Source organism: Myxocyprinus asiaticus, chromosome 21, assembly GCF_019703515.2.
Source record: "Myxocyprinus asiaticus isolate MX2 ecotype Aquarium Trade chromosome 21, UBuf_Myxa_2, whole genome shotgun sequence".
NCBI lineage: Eukaryota > Metazoa > Chordata > Actinopteri > Cypriniformes > Catostomidae > Myxocyprinus > Myxocyprinus asiaticus.
In genome coordinates this window covers 4,576,624-4,587,579 of record NC_059364.1, presented here as the reverse complement: position 1 = coordinate 4,587,579, position 10,956 = coordinate 4,576,624, and the positions used below count along the sequence as shown (strand labels likewise).

Here is a 10,956-nt window from a genome sequence, read left to right as displayed (position 1 = left end):
ATCTATCTATCTAATCTGTCTGTCTGTCTGTCTGCCTGTCAATCTGCCTGACACTTTTTTCTATCTGTCTGTCTGTCATTCATCTATCTATCTATCTATCTATCTATCTATCTATCTATCTGTCTGTCTGTCTGTCTGTCTGTCTGTCTGCCTGTCTATCTGCCTGTCACTTTTTTCTATCTGTCTGTCTGTCATTCATCTATCTATCTATCTATCTATCTATCTATCTATCTATCTATCTATCTATCTCTCTGTCTGTCTGTCTGTCTGCCTGTCTGTCTGTCTATCTATCTATCTATCTATCTATCTATCTGTCTGTCTGTCTGTCTGTCTGTCTCCCTGTCTGCCTGTCTATCTGTCTGTCATCTATCTATCTATCTATCTATCTATCTATCTATCTGTCTGTCTGTCTGTCTGTCTGCCTGCCTGTCTATCTGTCTGTTAATAGTGAAAAGCAGTTCACTTTGACTAACCTTATCTATCTGATCTGACCTTTAAAATATCTTTCATTTGTGTCACCTAATATAGTCAGGTGGATTCAGTCAAAACCTGTTAATTTAGATATCACCATGTGACGCACATTTAAGGTTATATGTCAAAACAATTTCCCCAGTATATCCAGTTGTTTCAAAGGCTGTGTGACTCTAACTCTTATTCTTAACAACACTGGATATTTATAGTGTTATAAGTATACCTATTTAAAAAGAGTGCTGACAATCTCAGTCACATTTATGTATGTGTGTGTGTGTGTCTGTTGGGTTGCGCCACAGGGAGCGCATTCTTTGCTATTTCTGATATGACTCAAGATGCGTTGCAAACTCTGTTCAGACAAACAGTCCATCTTAAAGCTCTCCTCTCAGACCAAATACAGTGAAACTGCTGTGAACAAGTACATACCTCATGAGCAGGCCAGGACATCTAAATCAAACGCTTAACCAACTGCTAAAAATATAAGATACACACGGACTTTATACGCGTTTATTTGTTTTCCAACATCCTCTCCAGTCTGAAACCCTTCGTGAGAACAGGGAATTTTTTTAAAATCAGTTTAACGAGCCTGGAAACACTGTGAAATTAAAAGACAGAATGTGGAAATCTCTCCTTCTTGTCATTTCTCCTCTGTTAATACCGTTCTGTGGCAGCGTTTGTTTCGTGTGTCCGGAGATCTGCCGCTGTTCCCAGAAGAGCATCACCTGCACGAGCGCGACAGAGAGCCTGAAGAGCAGAACCCCCGGCAGACTGTAAGTGGATTACACTTATTTACTTAAATATCACTTATATGTGTGTAATTCAACATATTACTGATGCTGCATCCAGTGTCAACAACTCCAAACGCTTTCTGCACAATTACGCTCAATTCTGGCACATGTGTTAGTTCTATCAGATTTATGCTTTTGAGCCGGGGCAAGTTGACACAACGGCTAAATCTCAGTAACTTTTAGGTTTCGAGCCAAAATTACAAATGCATAAATATTTTTCCCCTCTAACAGTGGTTCTGTGGAATTTCAAACTGAAATTCAAATTATAATAGCTCTTGTGACAAGTCATCACAATAAAACCACACTAAAGCAAGAGTCAATAATGAAGTAAGGTTTCATGTCAGATTAAATCTTTATTCATTTTTGCTGTTTAATGAATTGTTTTGTGTTTAATAATTGCTTTACTGTTTAAAATGATCGAAAAACCATTCAATAATGCATATAATGCATGTTTTGCAAGATGGCTCTTTTTCAGACATTATGTAATATTTCACATTTCACATGAATATTTTCTTCTCAAATCACTATCAACAAACAACAGGTTCCCATTGTGACAGCTTACCCCATGTAGTGTCGGCAAAGGTCAACCTGTGTGAAATGTATCGTTTTCCAGGACAATAAACTGTAGTATAGACTTTAACATATGTGACTATTCAGAAATGTCTATTTAAAAAATAAGCATATCCTTGAGAAATGTTGACTGGCATGTAAAATGTGTGACAACTAACCTTGGTCTCCCCTACATGTTAAAATAAATTATTTGTATCATAATTACCATGTAATAATATGTAACGTAATGAAAAGCCACCCGCAACATAATTATACATGAAGTATCATTGTGTTAATACTTGCCTCTGTAACACTACAATATGAACACTGTAATGTAAAGTGTCAGCATATATTTATACTGAGTCACAGGGCAACATATTGATATTATAGTCTCCAGTGTATCTTTAAATTTGTTTATTGTTTATTTATTTTTCTTTTAACAAACAAATGTAGTTAGTCTGAAGTTCATTTTGTTGATGTTATCTGCATAGCTGTACAACCCCAATTCCAAAAAAGTTGGGACAGTATAAAAATGCTAATAAAAACCAGTTGGAGTGATTTGTAAATTATATTCACCCTTTGCTATAAAATATAAAAATAATAAAATAATGTTTAGTTGTAGTGTTTTCAATATAGCAAAGGGTGAATATTTTACAAATCACTCCTTTTTGTTTTTATTACTTTTATTATATTTACATACTTTCCCAGCTTTTTTGGAATTGGGGTTGTATATTTAATATCTACAAAATGTGCAAGCAACAGTGTCTCATGTTGATACTGATGTACATTAAAAGCATCCACACATACAAACAATATGTTGTAACTCTTGGGCCATGTCCACACTAATCGGTTTTCAGTTTCATAACTGTTTTTCTACTAAAAGTATGCATTACTTGAGAGCGAAAGTCTCGAAAGTCTCAATATTCTGTGGAGGAAAATGAAGTTCTAGTGTGGGTGAGATGCGTTTTCAACCAGTGCTGTATTAAAGGTCGCGTGACTTTATGTTGCACTACAAATAAACACAGACGGTTAGGTTTAGTTATTTTTACTATTAAAAACAACTCGCTTTACAACTCGCTTTTGGCGCCACCTTGTGGACATTTCAGCTCACACGTGCCCATGCGTTTAACAACACTTCCTGCTTCAGCCACTGGGGTCAGTGGTTTGTATTTCAGTAAGCACAGACTGATTTCAGCTGAAGAACTGTCGACCAACTGTCCCCTAAATCACAGTAAGATCAGTCTGGATAAATCAAACAGGCCCTTTAAGCGGCAATGAGCGTTGTTAAATTTACAGCTGAATGTTGTTAAACTCACCGCTAAGTTTTGTGCTGATAGCAAATGGTGTTTCAGACTGCGAGGCGATTTGACCAAAATCATTCGGAGGGCCAGGTAAAGATGATTGGTGGACCGGATTTGGCCCACGGGCTGCCAGCTGCAGTGATGCCCCTATACTGTATGTAAGAATTTAATTAGGAGTGCAAATAGTATTTGCCAAAGAAGATGCTTTTTGTTGCTATTTACACATATGCAAGTAGCCTCTGCCTAATTGGAATAGCACCATTTATTTGCAACAACAAAAAAGTACAGTTATCTTCAGCATTATTATCATTAATGCCAGTGCTAACACTATTGACCTGTTTCATGTGACTTCACTGAATGACCGCAAAATATTTGTTTTTTTTATAATTCATGAAAAGTTGATACCGGTGTTTACTTATCAGAGCCAAAATGTTATTTTTCTTTCAATAAATGTTATCTTTTAAGCTTAATTTCCCCAAAGTCAAGCAGCGATAAAGTGGGAGAGTGCGGATAAAAACACTTGTGGGTCTTTGCTCATTTATTCAGACATGTCAGTTATCTGTACACATGTGTAACGGAGTAGGCAAGGAATGAGGATCTAAATGCAGCTTTTTAATAAAACGAAGGTAAACCAGGTAACTCAGAACATAACAAAACACAGGGAACAAAGCGATGAGCACAGCGTAATACATGATGTAGACTGACAAAGAACCAGGGGAAAACAAGGGCTTAAATACACAAGGGAAAACAAGGAAACGAGGAACACCTGGGGAACCAATCAAGGGAAAACCAATCATGAAAAGAAACTACAAAGGACTACAAAACTATCAGGAAACAGGAACAGGGGAACTAAACAAGAATTTCAACATAAAAGTCAGTGCAAACACAGGGAATACATGACAGAGTCCCCCCTTAAAGAGCGGATTCCAGATGCTCCACAAAAAAAACCAAATTGGGTGTGAGGAGAAAAAGGGGGACAGGCAGTTCAAGGGGGCACAAGGGGCAAGGGGAGCAGAGGAACAAGGCAAAGACAGGGAGGCTTGAGATCAAGGTGGAGCCAGATGAATGGAGAGCCAGGGCGACACTGCAGGCTTGGAGGACCAAGCTTGAGCCAGTGGTTCAGAGGGCTGAGGTGGAGCTGGGGGCTTGGAAGACCGAGGCAGAGCAGCTGGGAGTGAGGACCAAGGAGACCAGAGCAGATCAGATGGATGGCCAGGAGACCAAGGAGACCAGAGCAGATCAGGCGGACGGCCAGGAGACCAAGGAGACCAGAGCAGATCAGGCGGATGGCCAGGAGACCAAGGAGACCAGAGCAGATCAGGCGGATGGCCAGGAGACGAAGGAGATTATCTCAAGGTGGGGACTGGTTCAGGAGTCCTGGTAGGCGACTGCAGGCCGAGACAGGATCAGGAGGCCTGGGAGGTGGCCATAGGGCCGAGACAGTGGCCAAGACAAGTAGAGTCTCTGGTAAGGCGGACGGAACCACTGGAGGGATGGTTTCTGGGGGAGCGGGTGGAGCCGCTGGAGGAATAGTCTCTGGGGAAGCGGGCGGAGCCTTGGAAGACTCTGTGGGTGGAGCCAGGAAAGACTCAAAGGCAGGCGGAGCCAGGAGAGGCTCGAGGGGCAAAGTCATGGAAGGCGGAGCTGTGGGGGGCTCTAGGGGCGAAGCCAAGGAAGGCGGAGCCATGGCAGGTTTGAGGGGCGAAGCCATGGAAGGCGGAGCCGTGGGAGGCTCGAAGGGCAAAGTCAAGGAAGGCGAAACCGTGGCAGGCTTGAGGGGCGAAGCCGTGGAAGGTGGAGCCGTGGTAGGCGGATCAGTGGGAGGCTCGAGACAAAGAGTCCTGTATGACTGGGAAATGACCTCCGCGGTCGCGAACATGGGAAGAGACTCGGGAACGATCTCTGTGGTTGTAAACGCTGGCTGAGACTCAGGAACGACCTCTGTAGTCGTGTGCATGGGCAGAGACTTGGAAATGACCTCCATGGTCATGGGCATGGGCAGAGACTCGAGAACGACCTCCATGGTCGTGAACACTGGCAGAGACTCGGGAACGCCCTCTGTGGTTGTAAACATTGGCTGAGACTCGGGAATGATCTCTGTGGTTGTGTGCATGGGCAGAGACTCGGAAAAGACCTCTGTGGTCGTGAACACTGGCAGAGACTCGGGAATGACCTCAGTGGTCGTGGGCATGGGCAGAGGCTCAGAAACGACCTCTGTGGTTGTGTACATGGGAAGAGACTTGGGAACAGAAGCCTTTCTTCTCCTCCTCCTCCTCTGGATGGCCGCAGTTGGCAATGCTGACTCTGGGTTGGACAAAGCAGGCAACGCTGGCACTGGGACAGACGAGGCTGGCAATGCAGGCTCTGGGACATACGAGGCTTCCAGCTCATTGGCCGTGACAGGCGTGGGCATTGGCTCGTTGGCCGTGGCAGGCGTGGGTGCTGACAATTTGTGAGGTAGGGTCTTCATGGCCCTACGCACTGACATCAGTGGCATATCATTCAACTTGGAGACAGGGGTCACGGGAGGCTTGGAGACAGGGGTCGCAGGAGGTTTGGAGACAGGGGTCGCAGGAGGCTTGGAGACAGGGGTCTCAGGAGGCTTGGAGCAAGGAGCCACGAAAGGCTGGGTTGTGACATGACGTGGAGCAGACTCAGGCATAGCTGTGACATGGCGTGGAGCAGACTCAGGCGTAGCTGTGACATGGCGTGGAGCAGACTCAGGCGTAGCTGTGACATGGCGTGGAGCAGACTCAGGTGTAGCTGTGACATGGCGTGGAGCAGACTCAGGCGTAGCTGTGACATGGCGTGGAGCAGACTCAGGCGTAGCTGTGACATGGCGTGGAGCAGACTCAGGCGTAGCTGTGACATGGCGTGGAGCAGACTCAGGCGTAGCTGTGACATGGCGTGGAGCAGACTCAGGCATAGCTGTGACATGGCGTGGAGCAGACTCAGGCTTAGCTGTGACATGGCGTGGAGCAGACTCAGGCGTAGCTGTGACATGGCGTGGAGCAGACTCAGGCGTAGCTGTGACATGGCGTGGAGCAGACTCAGGCGTAGCTGTGACATGGCGTGGAGCAGACTCAGGCGTAGCTGTGACATGGCGTGGAGCAGACTCAGGCATAGCTGTGACATGGCGTGGAGCAGACTCAGGCGTAGCTGTGACATGGCGTGGAGCAGACTCAGGCGTAGCTGTGATATGGCGTGGAGCAGACTCAGGCGTGACTGTGACATGGCGTGGAGCAGACACAGGTGTGACTGTGACATGGCATGGAGCAGACTCAGACTCTTGGAAGCCGGGATCAGGGTAGGGGGAGGCGGATCCTCTGAAGCTAGAGCTTCTAATGTTATCTTCACATACTCCCTCCATGTGTAGTCTCCCTTCTCAGGCAATTCCCTCCACCGGTGAGCTATTAATCCAATCCGGTATATTGACTTGAGACGGGAGTCCGCAAAACCCGTGAGGCAGGCAATGGTGCAAAAACGAAGGGAGAATTCCCTTATGGGTAAATCCTCCCTGCTCAACTGAGTGAACAAAGCCGCTAGATCCATCTTGTATGGTCAGTCTTTCTGTAACGGAGTAGGCGAGGAATGAGGATCTAAATGCAGCTTTTTAATAAAACAAAGGTAAACCAGGTAACTCAGAACATAATGAAACAAAACACAGGGAACAAAGCAATGAGCACAGCGTAATACACGTGAAGACTGACAAAGAACCAGGGGAAACCAAGGGCTTAAATACACAAGGGAAAACAAGGGAACGAGGAACACCTGGGGAACCAATCAGGGGAAATCCAATCATGAAAAGAAACTACAAAGGACTACAAAACTAACAGGAAACAGGAACAGGGGAACTAAACAAGAATTTCAACATAAAAGTCAATGCAAACACAGGGAATACGTGACAACGTGCCATTATATTTATAATATCATCATCGATTCAGATACAGTTAAACTGGAAATGCACATAGGATGATGTTATTCATAACACCCAGTATGTCATAACTGTAACACATTGTAATAAATAAAAAAAACACTATAAATTAAATATAAAGTATTTTTTTAATGTGTATACTAATGTTAGTCAATAAACAACACATCATAATATCATGAAGCACAGACTTTAGTCACACTACCAGATGACAATGTGAGCATATTAGTCATATTCACTAATTTGCCTTGGTTGCTTCATGAGTTTAAAGCAACTCTTATATTCATACAGATGGGATCATCACAGACGTTATGTAATATTGTGACCAAATCAGAACAGAAAACAACACAAAAACATTTGTAAATTCTGAATGAGAGAGGTTTGTTCCATGAGGTTTTCCTTGCTACAGTTTTATGGGTGTTTTTCCATTCACCGCCATTGTTTCCTCCTGCTGATGGTCACAAATATGGCGGCTGTGGGGAAAAGTGACGTCACTGAAACAGGTCAATAAAATGATCAAAAGCCCGGTTAGTTGTTTTGTGAATAAAAGCTGTTGGTCCCGATAAGCAGCAGTGATGATGCAATATCTGCTTCTCCTTTTAGGCCTGCTTACGCATGACACCTCTACCTTTTCTGCAAAGTGTGTAGTCGTTGACGTGACAAGCTTGTGAGAAGCATCCGAAATAGACGGGTCAAGTAGTTTTTGCCAAAAACGAATGTCTGACTGCCGAGTCTCTTGATTCGGCTTGCCATCGTGCCTGCTGAGTTGAACGCTTTAGGATCGTCTATGTTTAATGACCTTGAGGCCTTGAAATCATCTACTTCCTCTGTTACTGGTGAAACCTTGAGTTCTGATAAGAGTTACATGCTATCAAGGGCATCAGATAAATTTGCTGTGCCCTTAAAAATATGAAAAACTATTCAGAACTGTAATCATTGACTCCTTCCTACTTGTCTATAAAGGTTTTGTAAACTGTTAATGTGTTTTACTCCAATGTGAAGATGATTTCAAATATCACTGACCCAATTTCTGATGGAGCGCCTATCCATGAATGTAATTGCTAACGTAGTAGAGTGGTCCCAAAAAATATTTCGACAGAAGACACATTTAATTTATGAAAGAAAAAATGGCTCAAAAAAGTGTTAAAAGTTAGTTCTGAGAAAAGCATCATTTCTACCTTTAAAATTCTTGTTTGATATTCTATTCATACCATGACATTCATACGCTTGCATATTCAGTGGCCTAACATGTTTTGGTTACAGAGGTGTAAAGTAAAGAAGTACAAATACTTTGTTACTGTACTTAAGTACAGTTCTTGAATATTTCTTTACTCAAGTATAAATATTTCTGTTGACTTTTACTTCACTACATTTTAAAGAGGAAATCAATATTTTAAGGGTCGAAACATACTCAATGCAAGTACGTGAATGCAGATGCGAGCGCTTGGCCACCACATTCCCAACGTGTGGTCTGGTTGAACATGCTTAACGTGTGTTTTTGCATGTTAATTTTACAAACTTTAAAAAAAATTATCTTTGTTGTTAGTGTTAGGTTTAGGCGCAGGGATTGGTGTAGGGTTTCTGCGAGACTCCAAATAAACACAACAAACAGTTTATGGATGTGACATCCAACTGTTGCAAGATTCAAGCATTTGAAGTCTGGTTATTTGAAGGGGGGTGTGCCTTGTAGTGGGCATGTCTTGTAGTAGTCTTACAGGACACAGACAGACCCATCTCAATGGACCAATGCGGTGGCCTAGTGCCGCATTTGAATTCACGTACTTGGGTAGCGTATGTTTTGGCCTTAACCCCATTACATTTTTCCAGACTGCTTTGTACGGCAAGAAATAACACATACCGATCAGCCACAACATTAAAAACACCTGCCTAATATTGTGTAGGTCCCCCTCATGCCGCCAAAACAGCACCAACCCGCATCTCAGAATAGCATTCTGAGATGATATTTTTCTCACCACAATTGTACAGAGCAGTTATCTGAGTTACCGTAGACTTTGTCAGTTCAAACCAGTCTGGCCATTCTCTGTTGACCTCTCTCATTAACAAGGCATTTCCATCCACAGAACTGCCCCTCACTGGTTGTTTTATATTTTTGGCACCATTCTGAGTAAATTCTAGAGACTGTTGTGTGTGAAAATCCCAGGAGATCAGCAGTTACAGAAGTACTAAAACCAACATGTCTGGCACCAACAATCATCCATGCGATTATCTAATCAGCCAATCATGTCGCAGCAGTGCAGTGCATAAAATCAAGCAGATACGGGTCAGGAGCTTCAGTTAATGTTCACATCAACCATCAGAATGGGGAAAAATGTGATCTCGGTGATTTGGAGCGTGGCATGATGTTGGTGCCAGATGGGCTGGTTTGAGTATTTTTGTAACTGCTGATCTTATTCACATGGCCCCTATATAGTGTTCACTGCTCTCTACACACTGAGCAGGGCATATAGTATCTGTAGAAGTTCACTTCACTTGACAAAATTGGTTCATTTTAACTTTGAAACTGTTTCTCCCCAAGCTTCAAACTAGCACAAAATCAATCAAATCTCCAAATGAACAGATTTACTAAAATTGATGAATTATTTACTTGAATTGGTTCATTTACATGTACCTACCGAATGAACCGATTCACTAAAGCGAATTTGACTTTTCAACGTGAATCGTTTATTTGAACTGGTTCATTTACATGACCGATCTGAATGAACAGATTCACTAATATAGTGAATCGTTTATTTAAATTGGTTAATTTGACCCCCCCCCCCCCACCCCCAAACTAATAGATTCAATAAAATGAATTAGACTTCTCAACACTACTTATACAGAAAGCGCACTGGTGAATCGCTTTTTTAACTTGTTAATTTACATGAGCCTGACGAATTAACTGATTCACTAAAACAACATTGACTTCTCAATGCGAATCGTTTATTTGAATTGGTTAATTTAAATGAACACATTCACTCAAATGAAATTAACTTCTTAACGCTGCATTTAAGTGAATAGGCGTGTCGTTTATTTGAACTGGTTTATTTACATGAATGCTCCAAAAGAACAGATTCACAAAAATCTGTGAATCGTTTATTTGAATTGGTTCATTTGAACCCACAAACGAACAGATTCATTCAAATGAATTGGGCTTATAAGCGAATCAGTGAATCATTTATTTGAACTTTTTTCAATTTATTTTTTTATTTCTTGAACTGTCAGAACGAGCTGATTCACTTAAATGTTTTGGACTTCCCAACCCTACATGAGAGAGAATAGGTTTAGGTGGGCGAGTTTGATCATCTCGGTTTGCTAAATTTGCAGTACAATGGGATGATGCTACAGTGCGACTCGTTGGAAAAAGTATCTTGTTCTTGAAAAATCTACACTACTGTGAAAATAGCTTAACTGCTACTGAAAAATGTCCTTTTTATTCATTAATTATTTCCTTGAATCTCAATTTCAGAGTTTTGAACTACATTTCAGTAAGAACAATCAGCAGTCACAGTTTCGATGGCCTGAAAGGTGTAAAAAGAATGTGAGTATCCTTAATTTCACTTTAAAAAATGACGACAGATAACCAGATGTTTAGCATGTCCACAAAAGGGAAATGCCATATATCATCTGTCCACCTCAAGCCAACAGACTCATCTCCTCATCGTGTGATCTGCAAATACCTTTGGTGTCTACTCCCTTTTTAAAAAGCGTCGAAAGACTTTCCAATGCCAATTTTTCCATGGAGCTCTTTGAAAAAGCTCAGGACATCCAGGGAGGAACAGTATGAAATGCTCGCACAGAATATATTATTCTTTGGCATAAATAGCTTGCACAGATTTATGACAGTTTTAATATCACACTTAGAATTCAGGGGCTTGTGTTTATGCACTTAGTGACAAAATGTACAGTATTCTCTTGG

General features: G+C 42.2%; 1 pseudogene; it reads left to right on the top strand.

Moving 5' to 3' along the window:
* Positions 1-772: 772 nt before the first annotated feature.
* Positions 773-10,956, top strand: part of LOC127411931 (lutropin-choriogonadotropic hormone receptor-like) — a 37,096-nt pseudogene continuing 26,912 nt past the window's right edge.